Here is a 27,169-nt window from a genome sequence, read left to right on the forward strand (position 1 = left end):
TAGCACATCCAGTCTTAAATTGCATAAAACGAACTGTGCAGTATTTGAAGAGCCGTGTGTGCTACTTTATACTGTAGTTCAAAGTTGATGATAAATGGAAATTAAAAAAAAAAAAGATGGCTCTATTTTTCTCAGTATTTCTGTGCATGATAACAAGTCTTAACAATATCTCGGAGGGTTGTTATTTGAGTTTAGGTGGAATCATACAATTCCCATTGTCTCAGCATGACTGGACCACCTATTCATATTTCATAATGTGAAAATAACACAATATCTGCATTCATTCCTTTGGCAGCCAGCGAGGGGGTGTGATTGCACTATTTTCTCAATTGAGAAGTATCATTACTTTTGTCTTTATTTAATTACATGAGGGTGATTTTCTTGTGTGGTATTATTTTAGGGAAATGAATATATGATTTTATTTTCTCTCATTTAAGCTCATAACATATGGCTATATGCCCAACAAGTATTCCATAAAAGTTGCTAAAAATCTGCTTTTAAATGAATTTTATTTGATAGTAGTATTATATTACAAAATAAGAGATATATTCCCGAGGAAAAAAGTTTTAAGTAATACATATGTATTAGTCAGCCATTGCTGCATAATAAGCCATCACAAAAATTTTATTGGTATAAAACAATAAGCACTATTTCTCACTTAGACACCTGTTATCCAGTTGAAGTGGTCCTGCTTCAGGTTTGAGGGTTGAGTTTGATCTGTTCCACATTCTGGGGCCCAGGCTGCAGTCAGTAACTACCCAGGGCAGGATCTTTTCATATCAGAGGTTAGAAACTTCCAGAGGGAAACATGAAAACAAGAGATGCCTCTTAAGACCTGGGCTTGGAACTGGCACAATATCATTTCTACCCACATTCTATTGACCACATCAGGTTACCTGGAAAAGACCAACAACAGTGACACTAGGAAGAATGCCTTTCCTGTAACCACACCATCAGCTTTAAAAATACAGTGAACTCTAGAGTCTTTTATTTAAATCTAAGTTTAAAATTCATGAAACGTTACTTAAAATAATACTCATGCTATACTATATAGTCAAATTTCAGAACAAAAATATAGAAATGGAATGAAAGTAACAAGTTTGGCAGACTGTTGTCCATTTTATCCTTTTTCATATTTTATTTCATATTTAATCTTCTGAGTTAGAAACAAGTTCCGATAGTGCAGAGAAAGTTAACTCAGAATTTCATCAGGAAGCAGTGCAACTTTTTAATACTTTATTAAATGGAAAGTTGCTTAAATTGTTAAATTTAAAAATTCTATTGATATTTTAATATTTCAAAGACAGAGTTATTGAAATATAATTTCATGGCTTAATTACTGGCTTAATATGTAGAAGAATTTTAGAAAGAAAACTTTTGAAATCCATTATTAAAAATTCTTTTAGATGACTGTGATTTACAAGCTTTGCATGAACATTGTATACACATTGCTATATGAACCTGTTGATTTTTGAATTTATTGATGGTGATGAAGATTGGATGGGGGTAAGTGATGGTTATATGTGGGAAATATTTATTAATCCACTCCCCACAAAATGGTTCTTTTAATATGTGTTTTACCTATTGAGAAAACTCAGTCTCAAAAAACACTCAAAAAAACACAGGGGCTTAACAGTTACCAAGGAATGGATGCAGCTCATATTCTTTTTTTTTTTTTTTAATCGTTATTAGAGTATAATTGCTTTATAATGTTGTTTTAGTTTCTTCTGTACAACAAAGTGAATCGGCTATAGGTATACATATATCCCCATATCCCCTCCCTCTTGAGCCTCCCTCCCACCCTCCCTATCCCACACCTCTAGGTCATCACAAAGCATAGAGCTGATCTCCCTGTGCTATGTGGCAGCTTCCCATTAGCTATCTATTTTACATTTGGTAGTGTATATTTGTCAATGCTATTCTCTCACTTCGTCCCACCTTCCCCATCCCCCCATGTCCTCAAGTCCGTTCTCTATGTCTGTGTCTTTATTCCTGCCCTGCCACTAGGTTCATCAGTACCATTTTTTTTTAGATTCCATATATATGCGTTAGTATACAGTATTTGTTTTTCTTTTTCTGACTTACTTCACTCTGTATGACAGACTCTACGTCCATCCACCTCACTACAAATAACTCAATTTCGTTTCTTTTTATGGCTGAGTAATATTCCATTGTATATATGTGCCACATCTTCATCCATTCATCTGTCGATGGACATTTAGGTTGTTTCCATGTCCTGGCTATTGTAAATAGTGCTGCAATGAACATTTTGGTACATGTCTCTTTTTGAATTATGGTTTTCTCAGGGTATATGCCCAGTAGTGGGATTGTTGGGTCATATGGGAGTTCTATTTTTAGTTTTTTAAGGAACCTCCATACTGTTCTCCATAGTGGCTGTATCAATTTATATTACCATCAACAGTGCAGGAGGGTTCCCTTTTCTCCACACCCTCTCCAGCATTTATTGTTTGTAGATTTTTTGATGATGGCCATTCTGACCGGTGTGAGGTGATGCCTCATTGTGGTTTTGGTTTGCATTTCTCTAATTAGTGATGTTAAGCATCTTTTCATGTGCCTCTTGGCCATCTGTATGTCTTCTTTGGTGAAATGTCTATTTAGGTCTTCCACCCATTTTTTAATTGGGTTGTTTGTTTTTTAAATATTGATCTGCATGAGCTGCTTGTATATTTTGGAGATTAATCCTTTGTCAGTTGCTTCGTTTGCAAGTATTTTCTCCCATTCTGAGGGTTGTCTTTTTGTATTTTTTATGGTTTCCTTTGCTGTGCAAAAGCTTTTAAGTTTCATTAGGTCCCATTTAGGAACTCTATTGTGTTGCTACTTTTGTTCTTTATGTACTTTTTTTTTTTAATTAAAAAGGTTAAATTTCAACAGTATATCTTCTCTTTCAAAACAGTCTGGATATATATTTCTCTGCCACTCAGTAGATACTAGCTTATAATTTCCTTCACTCTCCTGATAATATAATGCAGTTCTTTCATAGTCTTCTTGAAGATTGCATACGGTCATTGAATAATTGTTATTTGATTAACTGCTAAAATATATCCCATGACTACTTGTGATTGACTTCAACATATACATTGTCTATAGCTTTTAATGCACTCTCAACAGTAACTGTTGGTAATGACTTTAAACTATTGATGTGTGCAGAACAAGTGTAGACATGCAGTGTAAATAAAGGGATGGGGAAACCTCCCCACTTTTCACTGGCATATGCATGGATTTTTTTTTTTAAGAAAACAGCATTTTATCAAGCTTATGAATAGCAAGAAGTAATGATAAGCAAGCAACCAACTTGTTGTTAAGTAATACAACTTGTAAAACTATCATGGCCGAGAATACTGTTTTAGGAAAATGGCTTTGGCCCCGTTTTGAAACATCTTATGAATCCTAAAGAGAATAAGAAATGTGAGCCCCCACTAGACAGTGGAATTTAAATACAACAATTGTGGGAGTTTTGTACAGTTGTTGATGGATTACCCGCAGCTGACGTGCTTCTACTTGATCAGAAGATAAAAAGAATGAAAACGCTTTAGACCATTTGTATGCTTTTAATGAGTTGGAATTCAAGAAGACATCTGATTCCACTAAATCAGCCAGGAGTTTCCGAAAAGCAGATGGCATTTTAAGCCAAAAGATAGTCCTTTGAAGGATCTTGAGACATGTAATTTATCTGAATGTATCTTGTCCGCATCTGCGATTTCCTGGAGGCTAAGCACTGTCAGAATCATACCCTTCCTTCCTAGCACAGTGCCTGGAACACAGTAGGTGCTCAATAAATGTCTGAAGAGAGAAGAAAATCTTGGAATGCTATTAGAAACTTTATAGAAAATACTTGCCTGAGTACTTTATTCTCAGTACTCTTCCCAGTTATTGCTGGTAGTGTTGCTTTTCGCAGATTCTATTTATATTGTATTTATTTTAAACAAACCTATGTTTTTAGAGATTAAGATAAAAATGTTGCCTCATAGAAAACCAGTGAAACAGTGCTATAAATTAAAATCAACACCTTAGAAAGAAAAATAAGTAAATTTTAGGGTTTGTTATTCTAAAGTAATTTCTAAAGTAAATTGTGTATTTCAAGCTTTAAATTCTAAAATTCATAATGTCATTTTTTAGGCACCATTAAACATGATGTGGTTGGCTACTTTGCTGTAACAGATTTTTGTTACATTTGGTTTCATTTCTTCTGTTATGATTCTCTTTCCACTTACTTGTTACTAGAAGTTGTCTTCTGTTTTTGTTTTTGGTTTTGTTTTTGTCTTTCAATTTTGGAGCGGGGAAATGTATTTTGTAAGTCAGAAGAAAATAATGTAAGCTTCCTCAAAAAGCATGATTTTAAAACAAAGTAAATAAATATTTCCCCTTCAAAATGATGTTTCTTAAATTATTAACAGAATAACATCTCAACATCTCTCTCTCTCTCTCTCTCTCTCTCTCTCTCTATATATATATATATATATATATATATATACACATATATATATATACACACACACATATATTACATATGTATATATGGAATGTAATGAGTCTTTTGAAGAATAATTTTATGTGTTGTTAAAGAGACTAAGGGCACTCAATTTTTCTATAATTATTCATTTATTAGCAAATAATCATAGACATGACTATTTTAATAGTTCATTGGAAGAAAGTCTGTGGTATCTTTCATAAAGCCCAGGATCAGCCTAATTTTTAAATATGACTTGTGTTGGAGTGATCACTGTATGGTTAATACATTTAAAGACAGATGGGATAATTCATTTTCCAGTGAGTGATCTGCATAGTGAGTGTCTATCACTGATGATGGCAAAGATAGGAATATTTCACCTATGGGTGATCCCAATTAATAAAACTCTTTGTAGCAATTCTTATGGGTAGGAACATTGTTTTTCTGACTCCAGTTTAGCATCTTGGCCTTTTTCCTCAAGTGTGAGTTTATGGAGGAATGTTTTTTTTAAGGAAGAATATGGCTTAGGTTGTTGTCCTGGTATTTCTTTCCTTCTTTCCATCAACTGATTCCTCAGCCTGGCAGCTTTTAGCAAGCTTCCTGGTTTGAGGTTGGCCATCCTACTCCATAGCCTGGAGTCTAGGAAATATATATATGTTGCTTTACCTGGATGTTTTATTCAAAATCAAGCATTTATGTTTTCAGTGTAAATTCTCCCCCTTCCACTTCTGTAAAAGAATAAGTCACACAATAAACCTCATGAAGGAGAAGTGATAATAAAGATAAACTTAAAGCTATCTATTATTTAAGGACTCTTACAAGACTATGAATGTCTTCCACTACTACCAAAGTTATTAGTTAAAAGAAAATATAAATTTACCTGAGAAAACCATAGTTCAAAAAGAGACGTGTACCACAATGTTCATTGTAGCACTATTTACAATAGACAGGACATGGAAGCAACCTAAGTGTCCATCGACAAATGAATGGATAAAGAAGATGTGGCGCATAAATACAATGGAATATTACTCAGCCATAAAAAGAAATGAAATTGAGTTATTTGTAGTGAGGTGGATGGACGTAGAGTCTGTCATACAGAGTGAAGTAAGTCAGAAAGAGAAAAACAAATACCATATACTAACGCATATATATGGAATCTAAAAAAAAAAATGGTACTGATGAACCTAGTTGCAGGGCAGGAATACAGAGGTAGACATAGAGAATGGACTTGATGACATGGGGTGGGAGGGCGAAGCTGGAGCGAAGTGAGAGTAGCATTGACATATGTACACTATTGAATGTAAAATAGTTGGCTGGTGGGAAGCAGCAGCATAGCACAGGGAGATCAGCTTGGTGCTTTGTGATGACCTAGAGGGGTGGGATAGGGAGGGTGGGAGGGAGGCTCAAGAGGGAGGGGATATGGGGACATGTGTATGCATATGGCTGATTCACTTTTTTGTGCAACAGAAACTAACATGGTATCGTGAAGCAACTATACTCCAATAAAGATCTATTTTTTAAAAAAATGATGCTTTATCTCAACCATTTCCACTACTAGAAACACACACTCCTAAAACTTTAAGACCTGCTGAATATAAATTAAAGCAATCTTTTAAAACAAGAAGCTGTATCAACTTACTGTAAACCCAAAGACTTGCATAATTATTTCAGTTTTTTAATCCTCTCAACACACACACATACACACACATGGGTACCACAACATTTGTTCTCAGTAGCTTGACTGTAACCTTGAGAAAATGTTTTAGAGAAAGCCTTCAGAATGGTGCAAGAAAAGGAAAAAATAAACCTAGTTCTCCTTGTTTTTAATCAATAGCAACACTCTATCTTATGCTTAAGTTTCTTATGCTCTGAAGTACAGCTCTAGCTGTTTATTCAATGGGACTGAAGTGAGGGTCTTAGCAAAGTTCTTCACATAAAGATGTTTTCAAGGGAAATAATACTTTGAGGAGTAATTTGATTCATAAAATAGACTACCAAAAAAAAAAAGAAGTAGTTTCTTTTTTCTAAGAGTTAATGTTTAGATCCCTTGTTAAAGAGATGCTTGTTGTATAAATTTGCTTCCTGCCCAGTTCAATTTCATAGGGGGAAAAAAAAGAAAGAAAAACGTGCTTATAGAGTTTGATGCAGAAAACATTACCAGGATAATTATAACAAATGTCATGCCCAGAGTTTGTAGTCCATTGAAATACCATTTGTGTCTTTGTTTTGCCATGAAAATACAGTGAATCACCAAAATCCAGTGTATTTTAGTGACTGAAGTTCATTTCAATTTTACTTATTTATTGACAGTAGGCATTCACGTGGAGTGTTAGGTGTTGCAAACAGCACAAACATAGGCAACATCTTTTTTTTTTTTTTTTTTTTTTTTTTTTGCGGTACACGGGCCTCTCACTGTTGTGGCCTCTCCCGTTGAGGAGCACAGGCTCCGGACGTGCAGGCTCAGCGGCCATGGCTCATGGGCCCAGCCACTCTGCGGCATGTGGGATCTTCCCGGACTGGGGCACGAACCTGTGCCCCCTGCATCAGCAGGTGGACTCTCAACCACTGTGCCACCAGGGAAACCCCGGCAACATCTTTCTTTAAGGATCTTACCAAGTAGCACAAGAAAAGAGATGTGGATATGTGGAAAGGTAAATGACAATAGTATATTTAATAAGTCAGTAGAATTTGAGTTGATCCTTGATGATCGTGAGGAGGTGGGAGTATTTCTTTAAAATACGGAACAAAAAGATAAGATCAACTGATGGGTAGATAGAGGATGTATGTATTTGAAATTGTTCATAACAAAATGATGAAAAAAGTTTAGAGTTTACAGGGAGAGAGTAGGAAACTACTGTTGGGCATGTAATTTCCATGCAGATGTAATGAAAGATAAATCATCAAGAGTAAGTTCTGTGAATACTGGTCCTTCATTAGTTCTCTCCCTGAATGATTAGGGGACTGAAGGTGCTTGATGTTAGAGAGTAAATTATAATTGTGCATCCATCAGAAAATAACAGAATTTCCAACGCAAATTGGTTTAAATATAAGCCATGTTATGTACAGGACAGGAAGACTAAAGGTAGGACCAACTTCAGGGTTGATAAATTCGGTTTCTCAAAACTTCTCTCAGAGGCTCAAGTTCTTGCTCTGCTGTCTATGGCAGAGGCTGAGTCCCTCTCCACTCACAGGATGGCTGCCTGCAGTCTTGTCCCTGTTCTTTGTGAAAAATGACCACCTTCACTTCCCCAGTTACCCTGAGTAAACTACTCCATGTATCTTTTTGTCCTGAATTGACTGACCTGCTCAGTTCTGCGTGCAGCTCTGCCAGGAGAGGTGAGTGGGTGGAGGCCCAGGATTGGCTTAGATTCATCCCGAGAGGTGGAGTAACTCTGAGGGCACGACACAGGGTCTACTGCAGGGTCGTGAAGAGACAAAGAGATGCTCTGGAAGAGTAAAGGGTGGAGAAGGCATTTCTTATCAAAACCATAGTACTGTGACCACCTGGTACTTTTAGGAAAATTTCGTGGGCAGAATATGTGTTTATAAAAGAGAGCTATCTTTATGAATTGATTTTTCCCATGACTGTAAAAACGATACATGTTCAATATAAAAACTGTAAAAAAAAAGGCAGGACTTCCCTGGTGGCACAGTGGTTAAGAATCTGCCTGCCAATGCAAGGGACGCGGGTTGGAGCCCTGGTCCGGGAAGATCCCACATGCTGTGGAGCAGCTAAGCCCATGAGCCACAACTACTGAGCCTGCCCTCTAGAGCCCGCGAGCCACAACTACTGAGCCCGCATGCCACAACTACTGAAGCCCGTGTGCCTACAGCCTGTGCTCTGCAACGAGAAACCACCACAATGAGAAGCCCACGCACCACAACGAAGAGTAGCCCCCACTCGCCGCAACTAGAGAAAGCCTGCACGCAGCAACAAAGACCCAATGCAGCCATAAGTAAATAAATAAATTTATTTTTTAAAAAACTATAAAAAGGCTACAGAATATAACAATCATTTATAATCTTACCACTTGGAAATAATCAAGGTTGCTATTTGAACATTTCCTTCAAACATTTATTCTGTGTGTGTGTGTGTGTGTGTGTGTGTGTGTGTATGCACATATGTGTTATACACTTGTTATGGTACTAACTGTACAATTTTGTGTGCCATTTGCCTTTCTTAACATTATTTCATTAACATTTCCCAACGTCATTAAGATTTCTTCATAAATTTTGTTTTAACAGCTGCTTAAGATTCTATTACATGAAAGGCTGCATAAGATTCTACTACGTGAAAGTACAAATTTATGTAAATATTCCTATACTATAAAATATTTAAATTACATCAATTTTTGCTTTGTTCTAACACTGTGACAAATGTCTTTATAATAAATTGTCATCTGAATCTCTGATTATTTCTTTGGAAAAGATTTTTTGTTACTATCATTAAGTCAAATTATATGAATACTTTTATTCTCAGTACATATTGTCATATTAGGCTTGCCCCGGTTTACACCTCTACTTCTGTGGTTATTCCACGGGTTCTAAGTATTGCTGAAATTATTCTAATTATTATTGATATTTAGCAGCTAAGTTTGACCGTAGTAACATGTGACCTCACTTTTCAGCTCCAAGAGATAGAGCTGCAAACATGTTTTCCATCACTGAGGATCCTTCATCACCATCTTGCTGCATTCCTTCCTTCTTCTTTAGCGCTCTTACATTTAAAAAGTATAGGTGGGATATTTACTTGTTATGCTTGTGTTTATTACTTTCTAAACTACTCCTTTTTATTTCTTGGTCTAATATCTACACAGACTTTAAGAGTCAAGCACATGAACCTTCATACATAGACTCCATAGAGGATAAGCAATGAATGAATTAATGAAAGAACAAATGAATGAATGAATGAAATAAAATGGAATGGAAATGCAGTATCGGGTAGCTCAGGATAAAATTTGCTGTGGCCTTATTAAGTCCATAAAATTTGCAGATTACTTCATAAAAGTGCTTTATAGGTTTTGGCATTTTAACAATGTTTACAGTGTTTTAGAAGAGACAAAGATTCTAGTCTTGTGACAGCTTGCCAGAACAGGGAGAAACTGTGCACCCAATTATGCTATTAAGTTATTAAAGGTAGTAAGAAATTTACACAAAACAGACCTTGGATTGTTTTAAACTCTGTACTGTTGAAAAGGTTGACAAAGGACAAATCACATCCTTTAACTCCTTTTTCATTTTAAATTCACCTTTATTTCCCACTTGTCCACATTATTGTCTTGTTAAGTAAACAAGAATTATGATTTTTCTTTACCAGTTAATAGCATAAGCTTAATGTCCACAGGTAAAAGGTGTTACGATTAAAGTTCACAACACTGGGGGGAAAATAATCAGTATATCCAAGTGCATGGGAGTTGGGGAAAAAGTTGTTTCATTTCTGGAACCATCATTTTTGTCCTAGGATCTAATATGGTAGGAGATAATATATGTGAAAGCTTCTTGAAAGTATTAAAGCACTATATAGATGTAAAGGATTCGTGTTAGTAGTGTGGTAAGTCATTTTTCTGAAGGTTGGTATAGGCCATTTATATTTTTTAAGTAGATGAATAGAAGAAAAATATGTTTTATTCCAAGAATGGCTGATTTCTTCCCCTAGAGTGGCTGAAACACTTCTCCTGGTTTGATTTGATTAATCCCTACGTCATCCTGGTGAGGGAGATTGGAGGTTCACGTTGCATTTTTATGGGTCTTGCCTACATTAAACTTCAGATATATAAATGTCATTTCTCACAAGTGTGGCTGACTAGTCTTTCTCTTAATTATGCCTTTTATCTCTGAATTTCAGATAGACACATAAGAGAGACTCTAGCAGGGAGCCCACTGCAGACGCAGTTCTTGTTACTGCATTTGGAAGTGCTGATGGGGCCTCTGAAGACTTTCCCGAGGCTTTGAGGGGGTTGGGGGCAGGGGAGTTCTCAGAAAACTCAGTGAGGGGGAAGGGCACCTGGAAAACTGGCTACCCAAATTTTTCCTCTCCAACTTTCACTGAGTGTTTCTATGCATTGGTTTTATGTAAGAAAACTAATTATGGAGTATTCCAGCACTCTTCATAAAAGGTGAACTTGGGGAGTTTATCAGGTCCTAGGGAATTGTAAGAAAAGGATCAGTCTAAGAGTTGGAGCAGAAAAGAGGGGACTTGGAGTCTGCCAGCTGGTAAAAAATTAAAGTGGCTGAAAAGTCCTGGAAAATAATAGAAGCTATCTTGCAGTTCTGGCTTGTGTTTTGAGTTTCCGCTCCTTGTGATGTCTGCAGATCTTTACTTGGCTTTCCAAGGGACCGTTTCTTCTAAGCATCCAGGGGGCATCACTAGTTTTCCTCCCAGTATCCACACAGAGTGGGGGACCCGAGGGTAGGTAGTGTTATTTCAATATCAGGCACATACAGAAACTCAGACGTAGAAAAGTTGCTCAGGAAGACAGAAGTGATAGTAGTATGATACAAGCTGCTATTTCATTGTTTGGTCTGTAAAATTTTTTAATTAGTCAAATGATATTTGAGACATATATATAAAAAAAATCTGCCTTAAAAAAAAGTCAGTGTTTTCCAGGCTATACATGTTTTCCCTTAAACGTTTCAGTCATTATTAGGATCCGTTGGGACCAACTGTGGTCTCTTGGGTCACCGGTTGGTAACTCCCCTGCACTCCCTTCCCTTTCTGGCTGAGTCAGGCCTGGTTGTCCCCAGGGATCTGCTCCCCTTGCAGCCTTTTCAACTGGGTCTATTTTTTCCTCCCACATACCATGTACCACAGGCCGTGGAGGAAAGGAAGGTGACCTCCTTGCTCCTAAAAACCACTTTTAGACCATACTCCTCCCCTTCTGAAACACAAAGTCAGCTCTTTTGAAACAGACATTCATATGTCCCCACATTCTACCAAAAGTTAATTATTTTCCTCCTGATGACTCACTCTCAGCTATAAGAAATTTTGGCAGATTTTTTTGTTTTGTTTTGTTTTGCTTTGCTTTTTTTCCTTTTCTCCACAACTACTATCTTAATTCTTGGTGGCTTCAATAAGAATTGAAGGTTCTTGGCTGGCCCCTCCACCACCCGAGCCTCTGAGTTCCTTGACCCTCTCTCCTTCAGTTATCTTCTCCTCCACCCAACCTCAGCTGCTCACTGCATGCTCACACCCCCCTCGATGTTACCATTGCAATGACCACACCGGCTCCGTAATACCCATTTCAAGCCCCTCATCTCTGACTACCGCTCCTTGTCTTTGCAATTCATTTCTTGAATCCAACAAGCTGTTAACCCCACATGGATCTCTACCCTTGAGCCCACCACTTCTCACCATTCATCCTCCTCTTCATGTTCTCACTTCTCAGCATGGAGCTCACAGGCCATCTTGATGGTCTCTCCAGAGTACACACCCTCAACTCCCCTGACTCCCTCTATCAAAATCACCTAGGAAAAAACCCACTACTGATTAAGTCCTACTTCCTGCCTACTCTCCATCTGTTCCCAGGCAGCTGAATATGACTGGAGAAAAGCACACAACCACTCTTTCTGGTCTCAAGTGGGCCCTCAGCCTGCTGGAGAGTCTCTCCACATTTCTCCAGTTAAGTCACTCCCCCGTCACCAAGACAACCACTTTACACCTTCTTCAAACATTAAACTCAACCCCAATTGACTTATTCGCAGCTGTTCCCTGAGAAAATAGAAGCCATCACAAGAGAACTTCATCTTCAGACTGCTAAACCTACCCGCATCTTTACCCACACCCTCTCCCTGGATCCCCGGCCCTCTCTCACTGAGTGAGTTTGCTTCTCCCTCACCCATTTTGTCTTTTCTCCTGGCTCTAGTATCTCCCATCTTTAAAACAAAACAAAATAAACAAAAGAAGATCCTTTAAGTCCGTGGTCCCCTTCAACTACTGCCCCAAGCCTCTAGAGCAAAATTTATCAAAAGACCTATCTCTATTATCTCTATACTTCCTCACAACCATTTTTTCCTCAAACTCACTAGTTCACTGCAAAACACACTCGTTAAGGTCACTGATGAGTTCCATCTTCCGAAATCTAACGGTCAGTTCCCTGACCTTCTCTTAGTAACCATTGCAGCAGCATTTGACATACTGGTCACTTTCCTTGTTGAAACAACCTGTTCCTTGTCCTTGGGCATCTTTCACTGTTACTTTTTTCTTACCTTGCTTACCAGTTATTCTTATCCTGTTTTGCTGGTTTCTCTTCAACAGTAGAGTTCTCTAGGGTTAGGTTCTAGGCCCTTTTTCTTCTCTAATTACTCCCCGAGTGATGTTAACCAGGCCCATAGCTCTAAATATGATTTATGTTCTCAAGAATTCAGCCCCTACCTCTGTCCCATGTTTCATACTCATGCATACAACTATTTATTTAGTATTTCTGCTTGGAAATCTAATAGGCATTATAAACATAACATGTTCAATAAAAGCTATGAATTTGACCCAAAACTTACCATTTCCCACATTCTCATCTTAAAAATTGGCACTCCCATGAACCTGATTGCTCAGGGGAAAAAACAAACAACCAAAAAAACACCTTGGATTTATTCTTGAGCCCTGTTCTCTCTCTCTCCCTTCCTCCCTCCATCTCTTCCATCTCTTTTTCTCTACATCTACTCCATCAGCAAATCTTGCTGACTTTACCTTCAAATATATCCCTTTTTAACTGTTTACTGTCTATCTTTTTCACTAGTATGTAAGCTCCCTAAGAGAAAGAATTTTGTATTATTTGCTGCTGTTTCTCCAAAAACACTTAGAACAGAAATTGACAAATTATGACCCACTGGCCAAATCCAGCTCTTTACTAAATACTTTTTACATTTTTAAATGGTGAGAAACACCTTTTTTAGTAAAATTTTGTGACACATGGAAAATATATGAAATTTGAATGTCAGTGTCCATAAAGTTTTATTGGAACACAACCATGCTCATTCATTTACATTTTGTCTATAGCTATTTTCTCATTATAGCATCTGAGTTGAGTAGGTGTGGCAAAGAGTCTTATGGCCCACAAAACTGAAAATACTTACTATCTGGTCATTAACAGGAAACATTTGCTGACCTCTGCCCTAGGCTAACAATAACATTCTCTCACTGCAGCCAAGGCCTGAATTTATTTTTCCTAATAGTTCTAATAAAAATCTCAGAACTGAGTTTTATTGCCCTGAGTCACATGACTATTCCTAGACCATCCCCTGAACAATTGATTGGACCACAATTAATTGGATGGTCTTGGGTCACATGCCCATTTCTGAAGCTGGGGAATGGGGAAGGCTTAACTCCTTGTGAATCATATGAACTGAATATGGAAGGGATGCTATAACCACAAAAAAGGTGAAGTTGACTTCTACATGGATCCTCTTTTTTAAAGATGGCATATCCCTGACCCTGTGGTTTAGTCCTCCTGTGAATTACAGCTTTCTGTTGAGAAGTCACACCCAGTTTACTGGAATGTAATTCCTGATACCTCAGACCATCTGGGTCTTGGATAGGATCTGTGCTTTTTAAAAATCCATGGGCTTCAAACATACATAATTATTGTCTTTTGAAGCCAGTTGTGCTGGAGTGGGACATAGTCCAGAAAGTATAGAAAGAAATGTCCTATCTGGGGCATGTCCTCTGAGCAGTCCCACAGTTGCTGTGGAGCCACCTCACAGATGTCCTGGGCAAAAGCCAGGCTGCTGGTACCACTTGCACACCCAGCCTCCTTGGCAATGACAGAGTAAAGTCCTTTGGGTCCAGCTCCTTTACCTCATTGTGAGGATTAAGGACCACCCAGCCAGAGTGGGAGGTTATCTGCTGCCAGACCTTCCTAATTTACCAGGCAAAACATGGCCTTTCAAGATACCAAAATTTATGGAGAAACAGGGAGAACTGATTTATGACCAAACTGTGCCTGTATCTTCCTTCAACAAAGGGATGCCATTGATAATCACTTAAAAGAAAAAAAAAAAAACCACTTTCATATGGTCAGATTTATGTTTTAGGAAGCTCATTGATGGCAGTTTGTAGGCTCTGTTGTAGTGAGGGAAAACACCAGGAATGACAGGAAGGAGTGTACATACTAGTAATTCTTCTAACTCAAGTAACTTCTTAGTTTCCCATCCTTGAAGTCCTGGAGAAATCCTTGAGTCAGTGAAAGGTTTTTACATCATAATGTCAAACTGTAGGTGCTTTTCAGAGCCAAGCTGAAGATAGAGCTGATTTTGGAAATCATGACAACATATCTGCGGCACAGAAGTGGTTATTTCCTTATTGATTAATTTGAGAACTGGACTTCAACAGTTATGTGATTCACTCTTTACACATTAGCAAAGACACTCTGAGCTGCTCTTTGCTAGCATTTTCTCCATTGAACAACAGTACTTTATTCACAATTCTGACATTCCTTTTCTGTTCATATCCTCTCACTGAGAACTCTCCTTGATAGAGCCCATTTTTCTATAATAGAAATGATATTTTTAGTGTGACTAATAAAAGCTGACTGCCAAAGGGTGACAAATAAGCTTTTGTAGTTAGAAAACTGTTAACCAAAGATGCAAAAGCATGTTATTCCTGATGTCCCTTCCAATTGTAGCATAATCTGGAAGCTTTGTTCACCCTGAGATCTCACATTATTTGCATTTTCTAGAGTGAAGTCTAGTTCACATAGAGCCCCCAGTGGCCTGTGAATATGTTCTCATTTAAAAAACAAAATGCCATCAATTAAAAACTATCTCTTGGGCTTCCCTGATGGCACAGTGGTTGAGAGTCCACCTGCCGATACAGGGGACATGGGTTCGTGCCCTGGTCCGGGAAGATACCACATGCCGCGGAGTGGCTGGGCCCATGAGCCATGGCCACTGAGCCTGCGCGTCCGGAGCCTGTGCTCCGCAACAGGAGAGGACACAGCAGTAAGAGGCCCGCATACTGCAAAAAAAAAAAAAAAAAAAAAAATCTTTTTTCAAAATGGCCTTCAGTTGAACCCACACACTTTCTTGTGAGTTTCTGACCAAGGTCACAAACAGTGGTCATATAGAGTGAATGCCCCTTAAGAGAACAGTAACTGTGCTCTGGCAAACACTGACGAGTTTAAGGACTAGTCTTTGGGCATTTGTTCAAAAAGATTTGGTCTACAATAGACTTCATTCTCGTTGCACTCTTCCATGATGCCTAGTGTTATAAAAAAAAAGTATTCTCTCTCTCCCCCCCTACACACACACACACACACACACACACACACAATTTTATGGAAGAAAGGAAGATTAACACTTTTGGGGAACTGGGTATCATCACCCCCAACTAAGGAAGAAAAAATAAGAAGAAATGGTAGCTATCTTCAGCAATGTGGAGATGTGTTATACAAAAAAAGGACAGCAGGCAAATAGACTTGCTCAGAGGTAGATGAATTGGAACCAGGGCACAAAAATTACAACGAAACTGGCCGATTTTGGCTCAGTTCCACAACTAACTTTCTCAAGCACACCTAGTCAACAGTGAAGTGAACTGCTTTCAGGAGTTAGTAAAATTCTTGTATTTTCAAGGCCTTACAAGCAGAGATACTCTTGGCCATCTGCTAGAGATGCTGTTGCAGAGATTCTTGGACTGTGTACCAGGCCAAAATGTTGTTAAATGAGGAACGGGGTGGGGTGGGGTGAAGGGGTCCCTTGCTCCCTTTGAGCACATTCTCCATGTGGAAGCTTTGTCTATATTGTTTTTAACAACATGCTGATATGATTGTTAAAACTCTAATAAAAATGAGTAGAGGAAGCAGATGGAAATCAAGACTCTGAAACATACAGAGAAAGCAATGAAAGAGTGGCTCCAATTTTTGTGGTCAAGTTATCATAAACCAATGGTTGAAGGCTCTCACCTCTCCCACTAGGTTCCTCTGATACTGGACTCATCTTTGCCTCTGCTAGAAGGCTCTTCTAGAAATCCAAGATCTCTTTCAACTCTAAAACCCCCAGATATAAGTCAGAGTTAATTCAGGGAAGCAAAACCACCATGAGTATTATGGAATAAGGAACTGATGATGAGACTAAGGTCTTACAAAATTGTGGGAAAGTCTGGGAAATAAAGTCTGAAAGAGAAAGTTGGGGGATCCAAGAAAAGTCATTCAGCAGCCCTCCTGAAGCAGTGGTATAGGTGGACACATTAGGGTTTTCAAGGGAACTAGAGGGAGCTGGGCCTGTCCAGCTGCCAGAGTGGGACTGAAAAGGGGAGCTCGTATTTATGGGGGGCTGTTGCCTCTGTGTTGAGGGTTAGACCTAGAGTCACTGTTGGCTTGGGCTACTGTAGGGGTGAAGAGCTGTAAACAGCAGAAGGGAGTGAGTATCAGGTGGAATCTGCTGACACTGCTGTGTTTGTCTTTTAGCCCCCTCACTGTGATGACTTTCTGAGAGAAATGACAGCCGCTTTACATCTACCCGCCAAGCCTCGCGGGTGTCTGGGTTGGCCAGCTCTCACCCAGTATCAAACAAAGAACGGGATTCTGTGAAATGTAGGTCCAGTTTAACCAAGCTGACACATACCCTACATTCTTCTTTAACTAAAAGCAACCACTCTATATTTTCTCCTTTAACTCAAGGGCTACTCAATAGTGCCACTAATTTTCAGCAAATTTAATTCAGCCTAAAAGTAAATCATACTTTTCCCTTAGAAGGTTACCTATTTTCCACAACTTGACTCTGGCAAGTCTGCCTTTTAGCAACTGGCAGTTTGTACTCTTGTCTTCTTTCTTTTCCTTTGTCTTTTAATAGGAATTATAATCAGTTTTTTATTCCTCTGTGTAAGTAAGGAAGTATTCTTCACTGAATTTTCTTAGAAAATTTTAAACTGGCATAGAAAACGTAGATATTTGGTATTAGAGCAACAACAAGTAGCAAAATAAAATGCCATCTTTAATAAGGGCACCTGTGTTAGGCAATGGTTTTTCTGGTGTTTCTGTTAAAGGAAGTCATACGTCATGAGTAGCTAAAGGAAAAGCACCACTGTATATTTATAGGAGTCAGAGAAGCAGAAACTACTAAATGTATTCCATATTTGTCCTTTGATTGTTCAAGCATAGACCACAGATTTATGGAATCACACATGTTCTTTCTTCTGAGTTTCTCCATCTGAGTCTCAGTCTGAAATGGAATTGTAAATGCAAAGGCAATTAAGTTCAAATCAGTGAATTATGGCTTTGCTTGTCATTCCACAAGTGCTTTGATTGGGTTTGACCTTACACATCTTTTTAAAGGGATAGACTTTGCCCATTTTCCTTCTCTTTTACAAGTCCCGCTAGCAACCAGAGTATTTGAATATACATTTAAAAATCTTAGAAATTCCTATTCATTTTAAATATAGATTATAATGAGAATGTTTTGAGTATGAGAATGAGAAATTAAAATGGTTTAATTATTTCTCAAGTGTTTGAGAGAAATAATTTATTTCTCCATTAGGAGAAAGAATTCATGAGGTACTTTTAAATAGATGTGAAGATTGAGGAGGCAGGCTGAAATGTTCCAAAATAGCTCATACATCCACAGAAGACATGGGAGATTGTTCTATTTCAAGTCGTTTGTCTCTCCCTTCCTTGTGAAAGGATTATACCTCCCCACCCATTGCCATATGACTTGCTATGCTACCATATAAATACCCTACAAACATCCTTAGCCACATGACTTGCTTTGGCCAATGGAATATGAATGACCATATTAAATATTGCAACCAGGTAGAAGGTTTATGAAGCATCACAAGTTTTCCATTTGCCGCTCACTCTTCCTCTTAGCCATGACATCATCATGCCCATTTTGATGGCTTCTCTTTAGGCTCGGGTTGTAGAAAATACATAGAGCAGAACCACAGCTGACTCACAACATATAACTAGTGTGAGCCATATTTCTTTGGTTTTGTTTTTGTTTTTTTGCAAGCCACTGAAATTTGGAACCTGTTTGTAACCACAGGAAAAGCTAAGTCTTCTGGAAGATGGACAGAAACTATACCAAACTGCTAATAATGGCTATTTCTGCAGTATTGAAATTATAGGTTACAATGCCTTCCCCCCCCCTTTTTTTTTTGTTTTCCATGTTATCAGTATCATATATCATTTTATAATCAGAAAAAAAGGAAGTTTTGTTTTTTTTTCTTTTAAACGTTCTTTTGGTTCTTCTTTAACATCAGATATTTGAATTAAATTTGAAAGAAAATTAAATTTTGGCCAAGGGTGTTTGCCATATTCAGGGCAAACTTGGAATGCTGTATTTAAAAAATTGTCATCCTTCAAACTCATCTGCATATGCAATGCAATCCCTATCAAAATCTTGCTGACTTTGCAGAAGCTGACAAACCGATCCTAAAATTTAGATGGAAATTCGAATGACTCAGAATAGTCTTAAAATAATCTTAAAATAAAAAAAGGAACAAAGTTGAAGGACTCACACTTCCTGATCTCAAACTTACAGTAATCAAGACTGTGTGGTATTAGCATAATGATAGAAATATAGACCAGTGGAATAGAATTGAGTCTGGAAATAACCCCGCACATTTATGGTCACTTGTTTTTCAACAAGAGTGCCAAAACAATTCAAAGAAGAAAGAACAACCTTTACAATAAATGGTTCTAGGACAACTGGATAGCCACAGCAAAAGGATGGAGGTGGACACCTATCTCACACCAAAATGGATAAAAGATTTAAATATGAGAAAAGCCATAAAACTAGACTAGAAGAAAATAAAGGAGTAAATTGACTTTGGTTTAAGGCAATGTTTTCTTGGGTATGACCAAAAAAGCACAATCAACAAAATTAAAGAAAAAGAAAAGGTAAATTGAATTTCATCAAAATTAAAAACTTTTCTATGCCAAAGGACATGAAACCACATTTAGGGTATTTCCTTACTTTTCTTACTTTTTTTTTGGTAGCAGATTTTAGTAATGCTGAAAATAGGACCCTGCATTCAGTTCATCTTCTACTTATTTGTTCAACAAATATTTCTAGAGTGCTCACTATGTACCAGGCACTTTGAGAGATGCTGAGACTACAGTAGTGGGCCCAACAGACTTGGCTCTGACTTAAGGGAACTTATATTTGCGGAGGCAGACATTCATCAAAAACCCACAGAAAGTGAACAAAGAAGTTGTGAGTGTCCTAAAGGGGACAAGGAGGACAGGATGCGAGTATATAAAATGGAGAACTGATATGTCTTTAGGAAATTAGATATCCATTAAAGAGACTATCACAGTAGCGATGTATCACTTAGTGGGTTTATACATCTTTTCCTTTAATAAAAGTGAGATAAATGCATGAATCAATGACCTTTAACGTATCTTTCCCCTGGCAGCTTCTTATGTATCCTATGGATTACAGTCACCCGAATTATGGCCTGTTCGTTTGCTGTTGGGAATGTAATATTCTTATTAATTGATTCTTCTGATCTACGTGGATCACTGATTTTCAGTGGATTAGAGTATTGCAAAATTCACACAACTAATATGATTCAAAACAAATTCCTGTGTCCTGAGTTTGAAATATATTCAAAGCATCGTACTGGATCTTGCAGAATTCAGAGATGAATCACAAACTGAAACAGAAACTCGGGGAAGGGGAGGAGGGGGAAGCAAAGGGGGCCAGTCCCAGCAATACCTGGCCTAACAAGTCCCCCAGGTGATTCTGATGCTAAAGGGTGAGAACCACTGATTTAGGAGATTAAGAATAAGGAAATTATTGAAGCTAATTTACTGTTAGGCAGATTATGGTAAATTGCCTAAAACACAGCTACAAAGTACTGTCTATAATGGCTAATTTGCTAATTATAACTAGTTTAATTTTGTTTGGGATAAAATCCCTACCCATCTCTCTTTATAAATTCTCCAAAAGTTGGGAAGAAGGAGGAATATCAGAATCCCCTGAGAGACTTTGTCAAATCACCTGAGTCTCTTTCTATCCTGGTCCCAAGGCCCTGTTGAGAAACAATTTTAGAGGGAGACAATGGATCAACTTAAATATTCAGAATGTTAATTTGATTATATTATGTTTCAATATCAACTAAACCAGTTATACTGATTTTGATTCAGACTTCTGCCTACATTTTAGCTTGTTCAGTAAAATTTGAATGCTCCCATGGGTGTTTCATTTACAACAAACAAATGTAATATCTTGTAGAGCATAGAGGAGGTAAAATCAGGATGAAGAGATGAAGTCAGTTTTTACTTCTGACCCCCACATACTAGTTGTATAACTTTGGGCAAGTTACTAAACACTTTTGATAAGCCTCAATTTCTTCATAATATTTAATATTCTCAGCCTACTTCACAGGCTATTGAGAGGATTAATGGAAATAATTTTGTTGATGATATATAGCACATATTAGGATCTTTAAAGCTAGCAATGATGGGACTTCCCTTTCTTTCCTAGAGATATTTTTCTCCTGGATTCCTGACTTATCAGTGGATATCAATAATGTAGAAGATATTTCTAAAGAATTTAAAAATCTTTGGTGTGTAATTGTAGGAAAAAATCTATTATCTATCTTTCTATCTGTCATCTGTCTATCAGTGAAATGAAGGCAGGCATTTCTGTATTGAGAATGTATATCTATTGGGTCTCCATTCAATTAACAGAATTAAATTAATATTGACAGGTTTATAGATGTCTCAAATAAGCAAGAAAATATTGACCAAAAAAAAAAAAAAAAGGCTCATGAGAGACAGCAGATTGACTTACCAAATATTAAAACTTTTTTCAAAGCTACTCTAATCTAAAGACCATGGTATCAGCATAGCAGTGCCCAAATTAGTGGAATAACAGAGAATTCAGAAATAAACTCAGGTTTACATGGAAATATAGCATGTAATGAAAGACATTTCAATTAATTCAAACAAGACTTTTATTTAATAAATAGAGCTGACAAAATCAGCAATTCATTTGAAAGATGGCATGAAAATGGATTAAATATCTAAATGTAAAACAGAAACATGTAAAACATAAAAGCAAAAATTTGAATATTTGTATAATTCTTGGGGCAGAGGAAGACTTCTTAAGAAAGACAGTCTATAAATAAAAGGATAAACCATATTTGACTATTTAAAAATTGTAAAGCAAAATATAGCATAAACAAAATTAAAAGACAAGTAATAAGATGGGAAAAGTATTTGTTACATATTTCACAAAGAGATAGTCCTTAGTGCAGAAAAAGTTATTCAAATTTATATTTAAAAAATCAGCAGAAAAATTAGCAAAGAATTTTGTCTAGATAATACACAGAATAATAAATCCAAAATGGCCAAAAAAAAGAACAATATGCTAGACTTTTCTAGTAGTCAGGCAAACGCAAATAAAGATAATAATGAAATTATATTTTATCCATAAATTGGGAACAATAAAAATATTAATTTCATCCCATGATGGGTAGAATGTGGAGGTAGAGAAAGGAACATTGTCATGCATTTTTTTAAGGGAATATGAATTGTTTCAAAAATGGGCAAAGCAATCAAATAATATTAATAAAATTAAACTGTGCAAGTACCCATTAAGACAGCACTCACATTTTGGAGAATTTATCCCACAAAATCAGGTTGCAATACATAAGAATAAATGTGCAAGGATGCTTCTTTTCGTATCACCTATAATGGCATTAATCTGGAAATAATGTAAACATCCTTCAATAATAGAGTGACTGAATCAATTATGGCCCATCCATTCTATGGACTATGATAAAGCTTTTTGAAGCAGTGCTTTAAATTAGTATATGCTGAATTAGAAGTCTAGCCACTTAAAGGCAGGCTACATTATTGAGAAATGTGAGGATATCAATTCATATTGGAAAAAACAGATTTAAACCCTGGATATGTGTATATATGTATCTATAAATCCCTGAACAAGGAGGAAAAGTGTGAGAAGACACACATAAGACAATGAACATAACTTATGTTGGGAGCCTGGCCCTGGAGGAGTGTTGATGGGAGATATTTAGTTTATTCATTAAACATCTCTGAATTGTTTCACATGTCATAATAAGCATGTAATAACTTTGTAACTTAAAAATATAATAAAAACAGAAGTCAGATTGTATACAATCCTGAATTTACATGCAGTAGCACAGGTCTGGAAGAACTCATGCCAAATTGCTAATTTTGGAATCTCTTAGGAGAAGTGAGGTATTAGGGAAGGAAGGAAAGGAGAGCTTTAGCTTTGTCTAGTACATATTTCTGTCTTTATTAATATGTATATTTTTTACACTGAATACTAATTCATGTATTACTCATGTGAGTTAAAAATAAATACATAGCTTTAACTGTTTATACCCATGCAATATAGTAGGCTCATTATTTTTTTCTCCAACTGGTAGTCAACATTGATTGGCACATACATAAACAAGCATGATAGTTCTAATTGGTTGAGGAGGTTAATCATGTATTAACTTAAAATCCAATGCCTTGCAGAGATATGTCATCTATGAAAGTATTGACTTGTAGTGGTCCCAACTAGGAAATATAAGATGTAATCCACAGATTCTTGTGAAATTCAGCTATCACCTCTTACTGCTCCTTTAAACCTTAACTCTAATTAAGGATCATTTAGAGTTTTTAGCTAAAAGAATCGGTGAAAGGGTGTCTTTATCTCCACTTAGACAGAGAAAAGGTTTTAAAGTGGAAAATGAGCAATTGATGATTGTCTTGCAAAGTGTAATTAAGAAAATTTAACAGCACTGATTGTAGTAAGTTCTGGAAGTAAAATCTACCAAAGGCTGAGATATGGCTTCTATGTAGGTAATGTCATAAGATTAGCACGTCAAGTCTTTTATCTGATTCTAATTCTTGGAATAAACCATAACTCTCACGTATACAATAATATATGTTATATCTGTGGCCCAAAGCAAAGAGGTCTCCCTTTGTCTTCCTCCCTCCTACGTTATCTGGGACCTTGGTGTCAACTGATTCACCCCTACCTACTCTGCCCCTGAGACCTGCCATGTTGAAGGGTCTCCCTTCTCAGTAGCTCACTAACTTCTTTTACTGCACAGTTTACTAATAACAATTTCTCATTTTTTCAAGGGCATTGCTAGGCCTAGAAAAGCTTCAAAAGCTCAGAGAGAGACCCTTAGTGGGTAAATTTCACAGACATTATGAGAGGGAAGAAGTATCTGGGTTGTGAGAAGTTTTTGCCTTCAGGGATTTAGGACTTTTCTTGCAAACATGAGCCACAGATAGTTGAAAAAGTATGTAGCCATACAAAATAGCAGTGCAAGCCACATATGATAGAGGCACTCAGGATCAACTATCAGGGGAGTGGTTTAGACAGTGTGTGCTGAGATTTTTAAAGAGAATAAATCACCAGGATTCAGTCTGTTGAACTGGTGGCGAAAACTAGGAGATGACATTTATGTATAAATTCTCTAAGATATACATTGACTTGATACAGTAGTACATGCCATATACATATTATATCACTTTAGATAGGCCAGTTGCCTACGTACACAGATACGTATGAAAAGCAGGAATGAATTGCTTAGTGGTGATAGTGATAGATTTGGTGTTAAGAGTGCTAATTAGCTTCTGTCTGCTACACACTGGAAACAAACTACCCTTGTATTCATGGCACTATTGTTGATATGGTTTATCTTTCTCAAAGGTGATTATCATTTTGTTGAATATTCAAAGGACCAGCCCAATACACTGAAATGTGTTTTGCCCAGAGCCCTATTTTTTCCTCTACTTCCTGAACTCCTTGCAAAAAACAAAAGATACACTCAAATCTAACTGCTTATAATTGGCTTATTTATGAGGCATATAAATGTGGCACACACATATTTACTTATAACTATAATTGTAAGAGTTAAATCCCTCTGGAGGAAGAAGAGAGGTAGAATTACATGCATAGATGGGACTAAAAGAGCTGTTCAGAGTTTAGTGATGAGTGGGCATGTTCAGGAGAGAAATGGGGCGCTCTTGGAAAGTTAGAAAAATAGATCAGTCTCTGAGGGTCTAGAAGAAATGTTGAAGCTGAGTATGCATGAGAGTAAGCAGTGGAATAAAGTGAGTTTTGGAGACAGAAGTATCCTTGGAAGCTAGAAAAAATGCAAAGCCTAGGAAAGTAGATCAAGATTATAGGAGATGCTTTTTATACCTCACCCATACCCCTTTGGACCTTAACATTGTCATACGAGTGGCTAACTTTGACACGCCATCCTGTCCATTTCTTGGCCTAAGAGCTTTCTTTCTCTGACCAATGGAGTCTGCTTAGAGCTAGCATAGCAGTACAGAAAGAGAATTTGCAAGCATTGACTCTCCCTCCCCGCCTCCTGACCCCCAAGTACAGCATCCTTTCAAGCAGTGGGATATAAATGCCCCAACTCCCTCCCTCCTTGGGTGAAATAACAGTAAATCCCAGAGACTTAGCTTAATGGCATCTCTGGGGCCCCAATGTGTTAAGCTTGTAGTATCTACAGTACTAAGGCTTGCTCACACACCTGCATGGCTTGCTTTCCTTTCTTTTCTTTTTTTTTAAATTTTTATTTTATATTGGAGTATAGTTGATTAACAATGCTATGTTAGTTTCAGGTGCATAGCAAAGTGATTCAGTTATACATATACATGTATCTACTCTTTTTCAAGTTCTTTTCCCATTTAGGTTATTACAGAATATGGAGCAAAGTTCCCTGTGCTATACAGTAGGTCCTTGTTGGTTATCTCTTTTAAATATAGCAGTGTGTACATGTCAAACCCAAACTCCTGATCTATCCCTCCCCCACACCCTTCACCCCTGGTAACCTTAAGTTCGTTCTGTAAGTCTGTGCCTTCCTTTCCCAGCTGCACTATACAATGCCCCTCTAGTGTCATCTGGGACCCCCTCTCCCAAAACGAAGCTGCACTTGAATCTTTGCCCCAAATATTACTCTGGGGAATCCAAACTAGGATTGGAATTGGTATACAAACTGAACAGCCAAAACTTTGACAAATAAAACCAAACCACAAAAAAGTAAAAATAAATAAAAGATATGATCAGACTAAGGAGAGTTGAGATATCAGTAAATGAAAAGATTATTTCCTCTCCCTTAACTAAATCTCTCTCTAAAAAAAAAAAAAGAATTTAGGAAACATTGTTATATACTGATTTTATGGGTTAGTACTTTGTGAAGGAAGGAGAAGCGTAATGGGCATGTTTAAAAGTAAGCTTTTTAAAACTGTAATGCTTTAAGCCATAGCATATTGTTTGCTGTAATAATGGGAACCCACGTCACTAAGTGATGCATTGCCTGTTTCATTAGAGTAGGTGCTTTCCTACTCCAGTAGTTCTTTTTGGAATTAGGTGGTCTTTTCCAAAGAATGCTTGTGTTATGTGTTGAAATAATGAAAAAGCTGCTGAAACACAATATGCGTTTTTTAATCTAGTAATAAAGGAAGTAATATGGCTGAATAATGCCTGGCTAGATTAGCTTTGACACTGTATTTGCTTTGTGTCCAACTTTATCTGGCAATGCATTATTCACTAGTACTATACACAGTTCTTTATTAAGTCTTAATCAAATGCATTTTATCATAAGTGTCAATTCAACACTTTCCTGTTGTATTTATATATTCTTAAATACTGAATTCTTTGTAACAAATGATAAATGCTCAGGCTGGAAAAGCATATCATGTTTCTGGGGCTTGGGAATGAGGTCACTGTGTAGGCACAGGCGGGTTTAACATCTACATTAAAGTCATCTGCAAACAGATGATTATATTGCCCTTTCTTTTCTCCTCTTAATAAACCAAAATGTGACAATGTTTATTTAATTTTTTCTTCATCAATGTGAAGCAGTCATGCTTTGGTCATCCATTGAGGGCATTTTAATAGATTTGTAGGGCACATAGATAGACTAAAATTTTGACATAGGTTTTTATTTAATAGATTTTTGGACTAAATTTTCAAATGTGACTATGAGCTCAAATGAAGTAGGTTAAGCATAAAGATTTATGTACAAACTGACAAGGGATTGAAAACAGCTACACACATTTTCAAGTATAATTAATTAATAATGAGCTGTGTATTTTGTAAATACGACTGGATCTTAGAAAGCTTCTTAGGTTTCCTTGATTTTCTAGGAAAGAAAATGCTTACAAAATATACTATTAAACTGTGTTACGATCTTAAGTTTACTATTCTGATAATATTGGACACATTTAATTTTTTAAATATTGCCAAAATCCAACTTCACATTGCTTGATAGTCTGGTTCTCTTATCAAACAGCACTTGTGGATTTATAGGACTTCTTGTATTTGGAGAGAAAAATACCAGCATTATAATCCTAAAATATCAGTTTGGAGAAATCTATTTATCCTACCAATATATATATATCTTTAAAATTAAAGAAGTTCATAATTTTGGATTAAAAAAAATACCACATTAAAAGAGGTACAAGGCTTTAAATGAACATTACATGAATTTGGAGTGCTATCTCTCCGTGTCAGTGATAGGGGAGATGGGGGGAGATGGAGTGTTAAATGGCATTAGTCCCTACATGCTAACATGGCATTAGCCCCCGAGTAAATATCACTAGTTGCATAGTTTTATCTACAGAAGTAATAGTTAGACAACTAAATATTATAATTGGTGCTTACATGTAAAATACTAAGAATAAATTAGAGGCTTCTTTTACATAATTCACCCCACATTGGCATATAAATGACACTCAAATAATTATGTGTAAGAACAGA

General features: G+C 37.0%; 1 protein-coding gene and 1 long non-coding RNA gene across 5 annotated transcripts in view; one reads left to right on the forward strand and one right to left on the reverse strand.

Annotated features, from left to right (window-relative positions):
• Positions 1-27,169, forward strand: part of MACROD2 (mono-ADP ribosylhydrolase 2) — a 1,980,208-nt gene that overhangs the window by 964,518 nt on the left and 988,521 nt on the right. The window lies entirely within an intron of this gene.
• On the reverse strand, positions 493-11,910 carry LOC309816536. Its single transcript, XR_014296032.1, has 3 exons — positions 11,820-11,910; positions 7,771-7,914; positions 493-896 (listed from the first exon to the last, which is right to left on the reverse strand). It is a non-coding gene; the product is annotated as an uncharacterized lncRNA (long non-coding RNA).

This window comes from Mesoplodon mirus (assembly GCF_964341445.2).
Source record: "Mesoplodon mirus genome assembly, chromosome: 15".
NCBI classification, from domain to species: Eukaryota; Metazoa; Chordata; class Mammalia; order Artiodactyla; family Ziphiidae; genus Mesoplodon; species Mesoplodon mirus.